The 13,941-nt window shown below is 40.7% G+C and overlaps 1 non-coding gene across 1 annotated transcript; it reads left to right on the top strand.

The window, feature by feature from the left end:
• Positions 1–1,649: 1,649 nt before the first annotated feature.
• Positions 1,650–1,755, top strand: LOC114113281 (U6 spliceosomal RNA). The gene has a single exon (XR_003588344.1). It is a non-coding gene; the product is annotated as a U6 spliceosomal RNA (small nuclear RNA).
• Positions 1,756–13,941: the final 12,186 nt, after the last annotated feature.

Here is a 13,941-nt window from a genome sequence, read left to right as displayed (position 1 = left end):
TGTGGTGTTGGAGAAGACTCTTGAGAGTCCCTTGGACTGCAAGGAGATCCAACCAGTCCATTCTGAAGGAGATCAGCCCTGGGATTTCTTTGGAAGGAATGATGCTAAAGCTGAAGCTCCAGTACTTTGGATACTTCATGTGAAGAGTTGACTCATTGGAAAAGACCCTGATTCTGGGAGGGATTGAGGGCAGGAGGAGAAGGGAAGACAGAGAATGAGATGGCTGGATGGCATCACTGACTCGCTGGACGTGAGTCTGAGTGAACTCCAGGAGTTGGTGATGGACAGGGAGGCCTGGTGTGCTGCGATTCATGGGGTCACCAAGTTCAAACACGACTGAGCAACTGAACTGAACTGAACTGAACTGAACTGAACTGAATTGATGAAAGAAAAGAAGAGCAAGAGAAGTGACTCTGTAGATATCATATTTCATGTTTAGTCATATGTCTTGCACAATATTTTATTAGTTCCTTCACTTGAATATTGGCAGGGACTCATTCCTCTTTTCCTTCCCTTCTGAAAAACATCAGAAATGTTGGGAATATATGGTTTCCATAAAATATATGAGGTATAATTCTCAAAAATGCATAACTTAAATATCTAATGTGTGAATTTCATAGGAATCCTATGATTGTCATCACAATATGCCTTGCAGACCCCCATCTGCTCAAGGAGTCATTGGCCAAGGGCCCAGCTGCTACCCCGATATTAATCACTACCTTCTGATGACTGGCAGCAGCAGGGATAGTCAAGCAGGCCCATTGATGGAGGCATAGGACTCATCTGATGACTGAATTTGTCTCACGGACTCCTTGATGGTCTTGTCAAAACTTCCTTAGATTTCACTGTGGTGTAAGAGCTACATGCTCCCATCCTTCCCTCTTCATCTCCTTCACTCAGGTTCAGACTTGTTCCACAATCTGATAGCTCTCCAATCTTTTTTCACTCCCTTCTCTATCTTCTTTTGATAGCTTACAGTGAACAGTGAACGGTGCTGCCAGATTCGTGGTCTCTGAAGGAGAAGATTTAATCCCAGGACCAAAGAGAGGTCTCAGTCACTCAGAGCTTTGTGTGAAAAATTTTATTTAAAGTGACAGGACAGAGAAAGCCTCTGACATAGACATCAGAAGGGGGCAGGAGAGTACCCACTTCATTCATTCAAACGGGCCTTATACAGTTTTCAACTAGCTGTGGAAAATAGATAAAAAGAATACTTCAAGGTTCTAAGAGTTCCACCAGACCCTTTCCCAAGGCACACTTCCTGAGATAACTTTGGCACAAGATTAGCCTGGGAGAACAGGTTCCCAGCAACATCTCTGGGGTAGATATGCTGTTGCTGTGTAATCAGGGGTACAAGTCTTGAGAAAGAGGTTCCCAGGCAAGATTTGTTACAATTATAATCATTAACACATAGCCTAAGAAAAGCATTTCCATGAGTAAGACACTGTGCTGTGTGATCATTAGTTCTGGACCTAAAGAAAGGCCAGTTCTTGGGTAAGATACATTGTTGCACAAGACTTAAAGAAAGTATGAGAGAGAATGATCACCTCCTCCTTAAAGGGCCTTGGACTGCCTGTGGAAGCTTAAACTCTTTCACTTTCCCACAGGAATTTCCTCCAGTAAAATCTTCACACATAGAACTCTCTGGGGTGCTTGCTTCACAGCACATATACTAAAATTGGAACAACACAGAGAAGATTAGCAAGGCCCCTGCGTAAGGATGACACACAAATTCATGAAGTGTTCCATATTTGTAATCAATGAATATAGCACATTCACAGGATAAAAAAATTAACATACAGAAATCCCTTGCACTCCTATATGCTAAAAATGAAACTCAGAAAGAGAAATTAAAGAAACAATCCCATTCACCATTGCAACAAAAATGATAAAATACTGAAGAATAAATTTACCTGAAGAGACAAAAGATTTGTATGTAGAAAACTACAAAACACTGATGAAAGAAATTGAAGATGACATAAACATATGGAAAGATATATCATGTTCCTGGATTAGAAGAATCAATATTGTGAAAATGACCATGCTACCCAAAGCCATCTATAGATTTAGTGCTGCTGCTACTGCTAAGTCGCTTCAGTCATGTCCGACTCTGTGTGACCCCATAGACGGCAGCCCTATCAAACTATCAACGGTATTTGTCACAGAACTAGAACAAATAATTTCACAATTGATATAGAAACACAAACACTGAATAGCCAAAGCAATCTTGAGAAAGAATAATGGAACTGAAGGGATAAACCTTCCTTCCTTCAGACTATACCACAAAGCTATCTATAGTCATCACGACAGCATGGTACTGGCACAAAAAAGAAATACAGACCAATGGAACAAGATAGAAAGCCTGAGATACATCCAAGCACCTATGGGCACCTTATCTTTGACAAAGGAGGCAAAAATATGCAATGGAGAAAAAACAGTCTCTTCTAATAAGTGGTACTGGGAAAATTGTGGAGCTATGTGTAAAAGAATCAAATCAGAACACTTCCTAACACCATACACAAAAATAAAATGGATTAAAGACCTAAATGTAAAACCAGAAATTATAAAACTCTTATCTGACATAAATCACTAGCAAGATCTTCTATGACCCACCTTCTAGGGTAATGGAAATAAAAACAAAAATATACAAATGAGACCTAATTGAACTTAAAAGCTTTTGCACAATGAAGGAAACTATAAGCAAGGTGAAAGACAACCCTCAGAATGGGAGAAAATAATAACAAATGGAACAATTGACAAAGGATTAATCTCCAAAATATACAACAGTTCATGTAGCTCAATACCAGAAAAATAAGCAACCCAATCAAAAGGGGGCAGAAGAACTAAACATATTTCTCCAAAGAAGACATACAGATGGCTAATAAGCACATGAAAAGATGCTCAACATCACTTATTATTAGCTTCCCTGGTAGCTCAGGTAAAGAATCAGCCCATAATATGGGAGACCCAGGTTCGATCTTGGGTCGGGAAGATACCCTGGAGTAGGAAATGGCAACCCATTCTAGTATGCTTGCCTGGAGAATTCCATGGACAGGGGATCCTGGCAGGCTACAGTCCATGGGGTCACAAATCAAAACTACAATGAGGTATCATCTCACATCAGTCAGAATGGCCATCATCAAAAACAATTTACAAACAATAAATGCTGGAGAGGGTGTAGAGAAACAGGAACCCTCTGACACGGCTGGTAGGAATGCAAACTGATACAGCCACTATGGAGAAAAGTATGGAAATTCCCTTAAAAAGTAAGAATAAAACTATCTTATGACCCAGCAATCCCACTACTAGGCATATACCCTCAGGAAACCATTGATGAAAAAGATACATGTACCCAGTATTCATTGCAGCACTATTTACAGTAGCTAGGACATGGAAGCAACCAGATGTCCATCAATAGATGAATGGATAAAGAAATTGCAGTGCATATACACTTCACTCAGTATCATAGGCTCTAGGATGAACCTAGAGCCTATGATACTGAGTGACATAAGTCAGAAAGACAAATATCATTTCAGTCCAGTTCAGTCGCTCAGTAGTGTCTGACTCTTTGTGACCCAGTGGAAATATTGTTTATTAATGCATATATGTGGAATCTGGAAAGATGGTACTGATTATCCTATTTTCAAGGCAGCAAAGGAGACTTAGACATAAAAAACAGGCCAAGGGTCATAGCTGGGGAGGGAGAGGGTGGGATGACTTGAGAGAGTCATATTGAAACATACACATACCAGTGTAAAATAGATAGCCAGTGGGAATTTGCTGTATGATGCAGGGAACCCAAAGCTGGTGATCTGTGACTATCTAGAGAGGTGGGATGGGGAGGAAGGTGGGAGGGAGGGGACATATGTATACCTGTAGTTGATTCATGTTGATGTACAGCAGAAACCATCAAAATATTATAAAGTAATTATCCTCCAATTAAAAAAAAAAAAAGAACTCTCTGGGCTACAGAATTTAAGAATCTTCTCCAGAGTTTTGCCCTAAACAAGCCATTCAACCCCATTGCTGTTGTTGAGCCTCTTGGTTCTTCCTCTTTCTACTTTTTTACCTCTGTTGACCAGATAGCAATTTCTGTCCCATTGGCTTACGACCTGATGGCTGTCCTGTCCACGTTGCACATACCAGTGCAATACATACATCATTAGATTTCAGTTTTGCTCCACAAATCTATTTACCTACTGGGGCTTTGTAGGCTATCCACCTGCCTCCAGGATAGGGTTAGAAGGCTTTTAATAGCAACAGAAGTGAAGTGAAGTGAGCTCACTCAGTCGTGTCTGACTCTTTACTGCCCCATGGACTATAGCTCACCAGGCTGTTCCATCCATGGGATTCTCCAGGCAAGGATACTGGAGTGGGTTGCCATTTCTTTCTCCAGGGGAGCTTCTAGACTCAGGGATCGAAACCTGGTCTCCCGCATTGCATGCAGGCGCTTTACCCTCTGAGCCACTGGGGAAGCCCCAATAGCAACAGAAAGAAATACTTTTAGTCCATTCTGAAGCAGCAGTTATGTTGAGCTGTAATTTAGGAAAAGCAACAGCATTTGATAAATTGGAGCTTTAAATGGATCCATCTTCATAGACCTTTTGGATTTGAAATTATAATAAAAATCTTGAAAATCAAACTATACGAGCAGAGTGTAGTGTAAGCGGCTCTGAAGCACTAAAAGTGTTATATAAATATAAGTCTCTATTATTTACTGCATAACAGGAATAGGAATGAGTCTCTAAGAGTAGGAAATGTGTTACAATCGGGACCTGCTTTGTGGCTACCCCGAGATGGCAAGTGGAGGAGTCACCTAGGAAATATGAGTGAGGTCCAGCACAAAATAGAAGTGAGAGGTATTGAGCAGACTGTACAGTATCAGAACAACCACAGTGGGAAAATAATAGCATCATATCTAATGCCCTATGTTACTGCTTAGGAAAGGAGAAAATGAAAGGCCCGTCTGTGAGATTAAGGGAGATGTGTAACATTAATGGCCTGCTATCAAAGCAAGAGGAAATCGCTTCTGTAATTCCAGCTTTCTGCCTGATCTGAAAATATTAATGGCATCAGGTCCCTTTGCATTGCCATTTGTGTGAGATGCTCTGTATTTTAAAGATCATTATAGCCATAGAGGGTTTCCCAGAAACCCACTACGGTGGTAGGGTTAAAGAACCCACCTGGCAATGAAAATTTAAGAGATGTGGTTTCAATCCCTGGGTTGCGGAGATCCCCTGGAGGAGGGCATGGCAACCCACTCCAGTATTCTTGCCTGGGGAATTCCATGGACAGAGGAGCTTGGTGGGATACAGGTCGCAAAGAGTCTGAGTGGACTCAGCAACTAAATAGCAGCAGCAGGATAGCCATAGGATAATTACTGAATCTGCATTAAAGGAAGCAAAGTAGTTCTCAAAGGAAGGAAATGATTTCATGCAGTCCTCAATTCCAAAACCTATTCAGTTTTGCAGTTAAAGGAAGAACATTCTTACGTTTTCACAGGACTTGGATTTTTCACCAGGCTGGTTTTGACTCTCATTTACTAAATAATCATATTCAATTTAGGGTAGCTCCAGCTAATTCAGTTTTCTTTTCAGAAAAATCTTCTTAGAGATAGTGTGGATGTTTTTATGGACATAAAAGCAAAGTATTTATTTGTATTTATTTTTGTATTCTTCACAATAACCCTTTACCATATTATTTTATGCCCATCTTACAGAAGCAACACTGATACATAGGAAGGGAAGGAATTTAATCAGAATCACAAGTGTTGATCACAGACAATCACATCCTCTGTGGCATTCATAGTATGGAGTCAAACTGAGCAATCCAACTCTGAATCTCGCATTCTTTTCCCTGAGATCCTAAAATCTATGCTTTCTCAGCATTGTCACTTCAAGATAGCCCTTTGCTCTATATTATTTTTCAAGCTCTATTTCCAAGTGCTGCTTCCAACCTGCTCTCAAATACTCTCAAGTTCTCTTCACTTCTATAAAAATGTTCATTTGAAACCACCACCTACATGTAGGCTGCCCTATATTGGCTCTTTCCTTCATATGTACAACTCATTGAAGATGTCCTCCTCAGCTGCTATGTCCACCCTCCCCCTCTGGAGGATCCTGACTAAACCCCCTGCCCTGAACCTTCCCCATTCATCCATACCTAAGTAGGTTCAGTCTGAGACCACCTGTGACCTTCTGCTAACCAAGAATGGGAGACTTGTCCTTGAGTTAACTCCCAACAGAATCTAACGCCATGCCATCCTTGTTCCTTTGGACCCTACATCTGGACGTTATTTCTGTTTTCTCATTGTGGGTATTTTTCAAATGCTCTCTCCTTTGTTCTGGGAATTTCTCTCTATGTTTCACTTCCTTTGCATGTTCAATGCATGTTCTTCTGACTTGGTCACCCCAAAATCTACATCTCCACAAGTTGTAGCTAAATCAGTTGAAAAGCAAATAAATCAGAAACTTTGGGTAAGGACTGCACATCATGTATTTTTAAAAGCTACCCAAGTGATTGCAATGTACAGGCAGAGTTGAGAAACACCAATAAAGGTCTGCCTCTTGAGATTTAAAATAAAATTGTATTGTTAAGGGAAAAATCATTCTATAATTTATAGTGTAATCACCTAGTGTAACCAGCAACAGGGCATAAGGAGAAAGAATTGGAGTGGGGAACAATGGTTCCTGTTTTTAAAGGTTCTTCCCTTGCACAAGTCACAACATTCGTTATTTTAGTTCAGTAAATGAATCAGATTGCCATCACATGAACAGGGCCCCTCTTGTATGCCATGTTACCAGAGATAGGAAAAATCTCTTAACTTGGTTTCCATAGACACACACTCCAGACTATATGCTCTGCTGAAAATTAGGGGAGATGGGTGTGGTCAGTCAGTTCAGTTCAGTCACTCAGTCGTACCCAACTCTTTGTGACCCCATGAACCACGGCACACCAGGCCTCCCTGTCCATCACCAACTCCTGGAGTTTACCCAAACTCATGTCCATTGAGTCGGTGATGCCATCTAACCATCTCATCCTCTGTTGTCCCATTCTCCTCCCATGTGGTCAGTAATGCCCAATAAAACAACTTATAAAAAGAATGTTAGATAAAATATATCATTAATATCTTTTGGCCTATCTTATAACCATGTTTCATTGCTTTCTAAAGAATTTCACACATCTCTGCTTTTACAAATTTTATTGGCGTATAGTTGCTTTACAAAGTTATGTTAGTTTCTACAGTACAGCAAAGTGAATCAGCTACATGTATTCGTATATCCCCACTTTTTTGGATTTGCTTCCCATTTAGGTCGCTTATCTCTTGGGAAAGCCTCTTCCCCTTGACTTCATCCAAATACCGTCTCTTCCACTTTATTTTACTGGCAATTTAGTAACTCTGAAACCTCTCAGTTACAAACCCAACATTGCATATGAAAAGATTCTACTGTGCTCTGCCACAGTACGACTGACATAGAGCAACAACAGCAAAAAACCAAACTGGACAATGCTTTGAAATTTTCATATTCTCCCAACAATGCCTGTAAAAAATAGACTTACCTTTTAGTACAAATCATGGGATGTCTTTTAAAATATAAGATGAGTCACAATCAAGTTTGGTTTCAAAACCTAATTTTTCTATGACTTACAAAAATTGTTTTTAATTATAGGTATAGAAAATGTTAATACTTTTTATCTCTAGGTAAGGGAGTAGGGATTTTTATGTTTCATTACATTTTCATGTGTTTTCTGAATGTTGTTTTTGTGGTTGCTGTTTAGTCACTGTCCAACTCTGTTTGACCTCATGGGCTGCAGCCCGCCAGGCTCCTCTGTCCATGGGATTTCCCAGGCAAGAACACGAGAGTGGGTGTTCTTTGTGTTTCCTCTCCAGGGATTGACCCTGTGTCTCCTGCATTGGCAGGTGGATTCTTTATCACTAAGCCACCAGGCAAGCCTCATTTTCTGAATATTTTACAATGAATATATATAAATTTTAAAACCAGAGAAACCATGACTATGAAAAACAATCTAGTCTTATTTTTTCAACTGCTCTTCAGTTCTGTTTCCAAATTATTGCAAGATGTCTCTACAAGGTTGATCAGAATTCACGAATATCCCCTGACCTTTCACATCAGCTCCCTTTCCTACTACTTCACTGTAGTCTCCTTTAATTTTTAACTTTTCTCTTTTATCTTTCATTCATGCCTCTATCCATTCACCTGTTTAATAGCAATTTATTGAACTTCATTATGATAAACACGGGGCTCAGTGTTGCCTAGTTAGTCTATAGAAATCTTAATTAGCTCCAATATAAAATGAGTCTCTCTATGTTCAGATCTCAGCTTCTCCGCAAGCTCTATAAAGACTGAATAAGGAACCAGTGTCATAGTTTTAGTTTAGATTGTGTTGATTACTTGTATTCTCTAAAGTGTAAACAAAACCTGAGCTACTAGAGAGGTAAAATCCTAAGGAAGGTTTCTTGGTGGAAAAAATAAGAAGAATCAGTTTCAACTCTCTGGTAGAGGCCAATAGAAGCCTGGCAATCAGTCTTTAGAAAATACTTATTCGCTTGTGTGTGTTAAGTGGCTCAGTCGTGTCTGACTCTGAGACCCCATGAACTGCAGCCCGTCAGGCTCTTCTGTCCTTGGGGATTCTCCAGGCAAGAATACTTTAGTGTATTGTCATGCTCTCCTCCAGGGGATCTTCCCAACCCTGGCATCAAACCCAGGTCTCCCACATTGCAGCCAGATTCTTTAACCTCTGAGCCATCAGAAAAGCCCACCAACTAGCTCAGCCAGAGGTTTTTTTGTTTGTTTGCTGTTTTTCCTCTCAATTTTATGGTTCTCTTCCTAAAGAAAAATAAAAGCAGAGACTTGGGGATTTTTTTTCTAAAAATTCAAATTCATCAAATGAGTCTTTAAAAATAAAGATGGCATTGAAACATGTATAATATCATATATGAAATGAGTTGCCAGCCCAGGTTCAATGCATGATACTGGATGCTTGGGGCTGGTGCACTGGGATGACCCAGAAGGATGGTACGGGGAGGTAGTGGAGAGGGGGGTTCAGGATGGGGAACACGTGTATACCTGTGGTGGATACATGTTGATGTATGGCAAAACCAATACAATATTGTAAAGTAATTAGCCTCCGATTAAAATAAATAAATTTATTTAAAAAAATAAAGGTGGCTAGTAGACCCAATCCTTTCTCTTATACAGGAGTTCTTGAATTCTATTCAACACCTCAGGCCACATGATGGGCCTCTTACTTGGCCAGAGGCCTGAGGTTTCTAGACCTCCCCGTCCTAATAACAGAGAAACACATATGCTCCTCTGTATACTAATCCTGAGGACATTTTCTAACATAAACTCTTCTTATCTCTCAGGTGCTTTCACAGACCATCTGAAAGCTCTAAGATAGTGCTCTTTTAAAAAATATATATATTTATTTACTTGTCTGCATCGGGTTTTAGCTGTGGCCCAAGGGGCTTTCCTTGTGGCCCGCGGACTCCTGGTTGCAGCACGTTCGTTTAGTTGCTCCAGCATGTAGGATCTTAGTTCGCAGACTAGGAATCAAACCTGTATCCCCTGCAAGGCAGATTCTTAACCACTGGACCACCAGGGATGTTGCTAAGATAGTGGCCTTTGGATTCAGCAAATAAACTGCTTAATTCTTAGGGGGACTGCTTCGGTGTGAATAAATAAATGATACATTTTTGTGCAAATTAAATGTCATCTCAACTCCCTTTTCATACTTTCACTTTTGTAAGCCTGTCTCCACATTGGATATTTTTATTTGGCATTAACTACTAATATCAGTGAAAACAAAATGGGTTACATTAAACATTTCTTAACTGAATTTGCTGTCATCCCACAATGGAAGAAAGAACTGATCTTAGACTATTTTGATTTTTTCATCTGCTTTGTTTTCATGAGGCCATTTTCTGCCTTTAAAGGTCACTGATGATTCACTGATTCAGGATTCTACATGTGACAGAACTTATTTATTGCCACATGTAGGTAGGCGAGTCATTCCTGATATGTCTTCATGGATCCAATGACATTCTAAAAATAATTTAGCAAAAGCTTAGCATCAAAATGCTACTTCAAAAACACATTTGTATCATTTGTTCCACTCGTGTTCAGTAAACAGAAAGAAATAAGATAAAAAAGAGAAAGGAGGAAATAGCCCATCATGTGACCCACCAAAATGACTCTTCCACACATATACATACATAATGCGTGCACACACACACACACACACACTCCCTCAAGTACACACTCCCTAGGGGCTCCAGCACTCTTGTTCTCTCCCACTCTTTAAGAATGACAATTAAAGACACAGTCATGGTAAAATAATAAAAAAAGCACATCAGTTTTCTCTGATAAAAATCTAATTAATAAAAAACAAGTTTCCAAACAATTTTGAAGGGCTATAACACTCCATATATACTCCACATGCCCTTAAATCAGGATACCTTATACACAGGTATGCCAACATCAGGATATTGGGAACAAAGGGAAAAATTAAACCTCCTTCCCTTGAACATATTTCCTGTTCATAAGCCCTCTTAGAAATTCTTAAATATTTCAATATATCAATATAAAAGCATTCACCAGAGAATAGTTGTTTTCTTATCAAATTAATTCCCACCTCATCGCTGATGGGTAGGAAGAAGGTGAGGCAAAGGGCATGACAACATCATTGCCAGAGCACGTGTCTGACACATATGAGCAGAGCTGGTTTGAGGTTATCAAAGGCCTCCGTAGTCTCCTGAGCCATCAGTGTGACTGTGAAACCCATCTTCCTACCATGCCTAAGAAAAACTTTAAACTGGGATGACTATGACACTTTTTCTGAAATGTATGGGTTGCCTGAAAAGATATTTTTATTGATTCTACTTTGCTTCCAAATAAAGTATAACAAGGAGAAAATAAAGTGTTGCAGTGAGAAAAGCACTGGTCACTGTTTATTTCCAGGGTTGTTCTCCAAATGGATTTCAAGAACTCTGATCTGGACATCATATTGTCTCAAGGCCCTTTTTTTTTTTTTTAAGCTTCCTGTCCATCCTGTCCTCATTGACCTCACAGGTCAATAGTAGCAGCTCTTGCCTGTGGTTCTGTGACTTTCAGGATGTGAGTTTTTTTTGTCTTTTTGGCCTCTAGCTATTCTCTACCGGCATACCAGTCAACTACCCATTTAGGAGATCATTTATTTTTATTTTGGCAATTATGACATCTGTTTTCTTGATCAGTGAAAAAGAAGCCTTCTTGGTGGTAAGAAGATATTTTGCAGTAATGTTTTTAATAATATTTTGCTTATTTCAAGAAAATATGGGTTGACAACAATATTAAGGACCTGCAGCCCAAATGACTGTACCATCCCCCCAGCTGCAGCAATTGTCATTGTATCTTCTGTTCCACTTAGAAAGAAAAAAGAGGCCAACGTTCACTCGAATGGGAACATAGGCAAGGAGAGCCTTCAAGATCACCAGCAGCGTAGTTCATGGTTTGTCTATGAAAGTGTTAATATTGTTACTGAAAGGGTGTGTGGGGGATCTGGCTGCTTGCCACTCAAAAGCCAATAAACAGGCCAGGTTGGTGGAAAAGAAGTTTGCTTTATTTCAGATGCTGGCAACTGGTGCACGAGAAGGGGGAGGGGTGGGGAGTGGGAGGGTGGGGAGTGGGGGATTGGGTGTGGGGGGCAGGGTGACAGATTTCTGTCTGAAGGCTGACACCCCACACACAATAGAGGGTGAGAGCTTTTACAGGGTGTGTGTGTGCGTGTGTGTGTGTAGTGGGGAGGGGCTACATGCAGATGCAGCACAGTCATCTCTAACAGTCATCTCCAAACTGGCCGTCAGTGGCCTGACCAGCGTCATAGTTGTTTCGCACGTGTGCTAAGTCACTTTGGTCATGTCGGACTCTTTGTAACCCCATGGATTACACCATGCTCCTCTGTCCATGGGATTTTCCAGCAAGAATACTGGGGTGGGTTGCCATTTCCTTCTCCAGGGGATCTTCCCCACCCAGGGACTGAAGTCAAGCCTCTTACATCTTCTGCACTGGCAGCAGGTTCTTTACCATGAGTGTCACCTGGGTAGCTTTAGGTAGAGTTAATCTTTAGTTTCAGGGTCCATTTGTTCCCATTTCTTTGTGGCGATTTCTTGGAATTGTGGCAGCTCATGTCCTGGGTACAGTCTGGTCATCATGTAGTTAACCTCTCCAACTTGAGTTTTAGTATCTATAAGACAGTTCACAGGATATGGCTCAGAATATTATCTACAGCCCTTTAGAAGAGAAAAAGGTCCTTGACTGTGCCTAACAACTACATTATTATTATTTAATCTCCTTTGTTTTCCTTTGTTTCAGCATTTCTCTCTTCTCTGATTAAACTTACTCTTTGGCTAAAGTTTTCTTCAGACAAAAGGCAGGCAGAGAACATCATGGGTGGGTGGGTGGGGTGAGGGCAGGGGGCCGGGAACATAGGGGTCCTGCTCTGTTTCACTATGAAATTAAGAATTTTGCCAAGCCAGCGATCTGTTTTCCAAATACTCTGGCCACTATACAACAAGCATGACTTGATGATTTTTTAAGCAATCCAAATAATAACAAACCTCAAATAAAAAAATAAACAAATCACAAACACTTAACAGTAAGGCAGCTATTTCCTTGATTCATGTATCTGATTATCCATTCTAAAAATGGGTCTGGAGTTGCCAATGATACTGTTTTACGCTCACCAAAGAGATCATGGATTAAGAATTGTAGCTTTTTCCCTTGAGTGGAGTAAAGGTCAACAATTTAATTATAATGCCATTGCCTCAGCAAGGGTATCATGGCGTGGCGAAAAAAGCAGTTCTAAAGAATTTTCTAAATGTATCTCTTGACTGTATTTCAGTTTGTTGTTGTTGTTTAGTTGCTAAGTCAAGTCAAACTCTTTTTTGACATCCCATGGACTGTAGCCTGCCAGGCTTCTCTGTCCATGGGATTTCCCAAGAAAGAATATTGGAGTGGGTTGCCATTGCCTCCTCCAGAGGATCTTCCCAAACCAGAGATCAAACTCGTATCTCTTGCATTGGCAGGAGGATTCTTTACCATTGAACCACTTGGGAAGCTGATATTTAAGTTGTAGAAAGTCAAATATCTCTGCTATGATAATAAGATAAATGTTTACATGTTCTCTTAAGGAAAAGCAATGGTTTTGCTTATTAAATACTGTTGTTGGGGATTTTCACAACAGGAAGCACGCATAGCTACTCACAGCCAAGTTCATACTCCTCTTCTACATCACCTTGCATATTTATTTCTCCTGACATAGAAGAAAACCAACATTGTTTATGTGTCAGCTGAGAAATTCAATCAAACAAGCCAAGGGACAACAGCAGCCACACCCACAAGGGCTCATGCTGCAAGGCTAGGTGATTACAGAGGTCTCCTAACACTTCCACCTGATGAGAACTGACTCACAGGAAAAATCCCTGATGCTGGGGAAAGAGAAGTGGGCAGGTTTCCCTGGGTAGCTCAGAAGGTAAAGAATCTGCGTGCCATGCAGGAGAACCAGCTTCGATTCCTGGGTCAGGAAGATGCCCTGAAGAAAGGAATGGCAGCCCATTCCAGTGTTCTTGCTTGGACAACCCCATGGACAGGGGAGCCTGGCTGGCTATACAGTCCATGGGGTCAAAAAGAGTCGGACACAACCGAGCGACTAACACTTTTCATTTTCACTTTCAGAGAAGGGGGCGACAGAGGATGAGATGGTTGGATGGCATCACCGACTCAGTGAAAATGCATTTGAGCAAACTCTGGGAGATGGTGAAGGACAGGGAAGCCCTCTATGATACAGTCCACAGGGTCACAAAGAGTCTGACTGGACCGAGTGACTGCCTGAACACTTCTTTCATCCTCTTTGGGTTCCCCAGGTGGCGCTAGTGGCAGA

This window comes from Ovis aries, chromosome 2 (genome assembly GCF_016772045.2).
Source record: "Ovis aries strain OAR_USU_Benz2616 breed Rambouillet chromosome 2, ARS-UI_Ramb_v3.0, whole genome shotgun sequence".
NCBI lineage: Eukaryota > Metazoa > Chordata > Mammalia > Artiodactyla > Bovidae > Ovis > Ovis aries.
Note: the sequence above shows the minus strand (reverse complement) of the source record. Positions and strands in the feature narration are given on the sequence as shown.